The 4282-nt window shown below is 47.5% G+C and overlaps 1 non-coding gene across 1 annotated transcript; it reads right to left on the reverse strand.

The window, feature by feature from the left end:
• Window positions 1-3692: 3692 nt before the first annotated feature.
• Trnas-uga lies at window positions 3693-3767 on the reverse strand. The gene has a single exon. It is a non-coding gene; the product is annotated as a tRNA-Ser (tRNA).
• Between the last annotated feature and the right edge of the window lie 515 nt (window positions 3768-4282).

Here is a 4282-nt window from a genome sequence, read left to right on the forward strand (position 1 = left end):
GATACAAACCAAGATGCGTGTTAACCACCAATACGCGCTGGGATTCGTCGTCCACCGGTATTTGCAAGTACGCATCTGCTAGGTCCAACTTCGAAAAATATTTACCCGGGCACAGTTTGTCAAAAAGATCTTCCGGGTGGGGTAAAGGAAAAGTTGCAGTCACTAATTGTGGATTCACTGTTGCCTTGAAGTCCACACAAAGTCTCAATTTTACCGAAGGTTTTTGCAAAATTACTAAGGGTGATGCCCAGAGAGAAGCCTGCACACGTTAAATTACACCTTGTGATTCCAAATCGTGTAATGTTTTTGCGACCGCATCACGCAATGCGTGGGGAACATTGCGCGCTCTGAAAAATTTCGGTTGCGCGTTTACTTTCAGTTCGAAATGTGCTTTATAGCTCTTAGCACAACCAAGGCCCGGTGCAAAAATGTCTGCAAATTCTTCGCATAGACGAGAAATACTGTCCGAAGGCACAGTCTGGTTCACTGATAGGACGTGATTTACTATAGACAAGTTAAACAACTGAAATAAATCGAAACCAAACAAGTTCACTGCAGCAGAAGAACGAAGGACGTAAAATGACACAAGTTTTGTTTGTCCTTTGAATGTTGCAAGAAGGCTGCAGTGTCCTAACACAGGGATCGCTTGTCCTGAATAACTACTAAGCTTAACATTGGCGGCACGCAACAGATGTGTGCCCAGCTGTTTGTACGTGTCTTGATTGATCAGTGAGACTGCAGCTCCGGTATCGAGCTGGAACGGTATCACTTTGCTGTTAATGTCCAAGTCCACAAAGAGTTTATTGTCCTGCTGACGACAAGAGCGACTGTCTCGTGCAACGTGAACTGACACTGGTACAAAATCACTTGCAACTTGACGGGAATTCCTGCGATGTTGACGTGCACTTGTTGTGGGATGAACACAGCCACTGTTAGAGAGAGTGACACTGGGCGGAGTGGCATGAACTACATGAATTTCCATGGGCGAAGTTGCACGAGCCGGAGTATCCTTGGTTCGATTCCGATTCCGGCGCGAAGCAAAGGGCCTGGAATGGTTTTGAGCTTCCGATCGGAGCTTTTTCCGGCAAACACTTTGAACATGTCCTTTATTATTACAGAAAAAGCAAATAGCCTGGCGTGAGGGGCAATTCTCACGCAAATGTCTAGTAGCACACCGCGGGCATGATTTCTCTGCATTTGCTTGGTGGCGCGGTACACGTGGCTGAGAGCCAGGCGGCTTTGGCACGGCCGGGCGCGAGGACTGTTTACTGTTCCGTGCAGCTCCCCCGGCGGGCCGGTTTACCTGACACACGGGTGGCGAAGTTTCAAATGATTCCTGAGCAAAGTCAAGTGCGTCCTGCCAATCCAATATGTCCATCACTTGTTGAAGGGAGGGATTGACTAGTTTCAAAATCTGTTCCCTTATACGAATGTCAGAAATGGTCTGTGCAATTGCATCACGCACCATAGTATCTGAACAAGGGAGTCCACATTGACACTCAAAAGCACAATCCCTAGTAAGGCCTTGCAAGGTTGCAACCCACACCCTATTAGTCTGACCTACCGTACATTTTGTACGAAAGAAGGTATACCTTTTTGCAACGACATTGATTGATTCTTTGAAATATGCATCAAATGCAGACAAAATTTCGTCGTAGGACAGAGTTGCTACGTCGCGTCGGGGAAATAATTTGACTATCACACGGTACGTTTGGACGCCGACGGACGAAAAGAGATAAGGCTGCCGCTCATTACCTTGAATTCTGTAGGCGGCGAGATGGAATCCAAATTGGCGTGACCACTCCGTCCAGCTTTCCAGTACAGCATCGAAAGGAAGAAAAGGTGGTGCAACTGTCTGTTGTGGCTGCGAGAGCGGTGGAGCGGCGGCTGCCGTATCGTTTTGCATCGCACGTTGACCCTGGACGAGCTGTCCAAGGGCATCCAGTAAGGCCTGCGTCTGCTGATTCTGTAAGCGATAAAATTTGGACAATACACCTGGAGATTGTGGCGAAGCCATTACACAAGTAAATCAGGGCAATATCGATAAGAACGCGGGAAACCTCGTCGCCAAATTTTGTTGAGGATGGAGCCAACCCACGGGGTTTGGAGGAAGCCGAAAGGCATGCGTTTAAGCTCACGCAGGCTGGCGTGAGGTCTGGAACAGGACAGGGTAGTTAGACTAGAAAAAAAGGATGTAACTGGTGGAATACTTAACTGTAATCCATTAATGTTGAACGTAGCTCTTGTCTGTACATTCTTTACAATATCAATAGTAACTGATAATGGCGCCTTGCTAGGTCGTAGCAAATGACGTAGCTGAAGGCTATGCTAACTACCGTCCCGGCAAATGAGAGCGTATTTTGTCAGTGAACCATCGCTAGCAAAGTCGGCTGTACAACTGGGGCGAGTGCTAGGAAGTCTCTCTAGACCTGCCGTGTGGCGGCGCTCGGTCTGAAATCACTGATAGTGGCGACACGCGGGTCCGACGTATACTAACGGACCGCGGCCGATTTAAAGGCTACCACCTAGCAAGTGTGGTGTCTGGCGGTGACACCACAATATTTTCACGTGCTTGTTAGCGATTAATAATGGGCTCGGAATTTGCAGTGATATGTGCGGAATATTAATTATGTAATGTCTTTCCTTGTCAGAGTACTAATGCAAACATACATGAACGTGTCTTGACACGTAGCGAGCCTGGCTAGGGTCGTTGTGTTATAACTTTTACCACTACTACCGTTTCCGCCACCTCCCCATCCCCAACCAAACACGAGCTCTCGCAGAAATGTCTCAATTACGTGCTTTCCTGCAGTATTCAACGTCGTTATCGGAAGTCCGATGTGTCATATCGAGCTGTCAACAGTCCATTTACTTCTTATTTCACGTGGACTGTTTATTTGTGAACTGCACAGGCGAATTCTTCAATAACCGACTCTATCAACAAGTTTTAGATTCGTATCTGTGGTAGCAGGAATTGACGACCTTCACCAAGAAACTGTTTTCGGGATATTCCATCGCCTCTTGATCTCACATAGGAGCCATTAATTATCTCCCTACACTGCAGTTAGCTACGCGTGAGAGGCCATGAACTACATCAGGAACGCGTGTGGAAAATTCTGCGATGGGCTTCATCTCCGTCCGGGCAAAACAAAGCGTACGAAGTAGCAAGGCCAGTACTCGAAGCAAAAACGTGTCCGGGGAGTACATCATATTAGGATTCTGCTCAGAGTTACATAGCTCATTGACCGCAGTAGTGAGAGACTCGAGAAGTGAAACGGGGCACGGAAGATTGCCCTGTCCACCATCATTAATATCAGAAGTGCATGCTATCAATGATGAACGGAGGTAGATAATTTACGAGTGACGGAGAACTGGCGTGTCCTATTGAAGGTCAAGACCAAAGTGGAACAAAAACGAGGCCCAAAGCTCATATTCGGGTGCACAGTCGTTCAAATACTCGTCTGCCCATCCATAGTTATACTTTTCTCGTTTCCCTTCATCAGTTAAGGAAAGTATTGGAATAGACCGTTCCACGATCTAAGCTTGTGATACGCCTTTTATAAACTCACTATCGACAAAGCATTAAATCCAAAACGTCCTTCATTCCTTGAAGGCCAAGAGGTGCAGTCGTATCTAAAGTACACCTGCGGCAAGACGCAATGAACACGAAACTTCTTGGCAGATTAAACTGTGTGCCGGACCGAGACTCGAACTCGGGACCTTTGCCTTTCACGGGCAAGTGCTCTACCAACTGAGCTACCCAAGCACGACTCACGCCCCGTCCCCACACCTTTAATTCCGCCAGTACGTCGTCTCCTACCTTCCAAACTTCACAGAAGCTCTCCTGCGAAACTTGCAGAACTAGCAATCCCGGAAGAAAGGGTATTGCGGAGACATGGCTTAGCCACAGCCTGGGGGTTGTTTCTAGAATGAAATTTTCACTCTACAGCTGAGTGTGCGCTGATTCTAGTCGAAATGAACACCTTCACTGGGCGGTAACAATGTTAATCTTTCGGATGATAGTGCCACTAAAACGGAGTCATGGTTTGATGGTGTGGGGTGGGATTATGATTGGTGCATGTACACCCTTGATTGTCCTTGACAGAGTAACTGTAACATGTCAGGTGTATCGGGATGTCATTTTGCATCAGTATGTTCGCCTTTTCAGGGGTGCAATGGGTCCCACCTTGCTCCTGATGGATGATAACGCACGGCCCCGCCGAGCTGCCATCTTGGAGGAGTACCTTGAAACAGAAGATATCAGGCGAATGGAGTGGCCTGT

This window comes from Schistocerca americana, chromosome 2 (genome assembly GCF_021461395.2).
Source record: "Schistocerca americana isolate TAMUIC-IGC-003095 chromosome 2, iqSchAmer2.1, whole genome shotgun sequence".
Classification (NCBI taxonomy): Eukaryota; Metazoa; Arthropoda; class Insecta; order Orthoptera; family Acrididae; genus Schistocerca; species Schistocerca americana.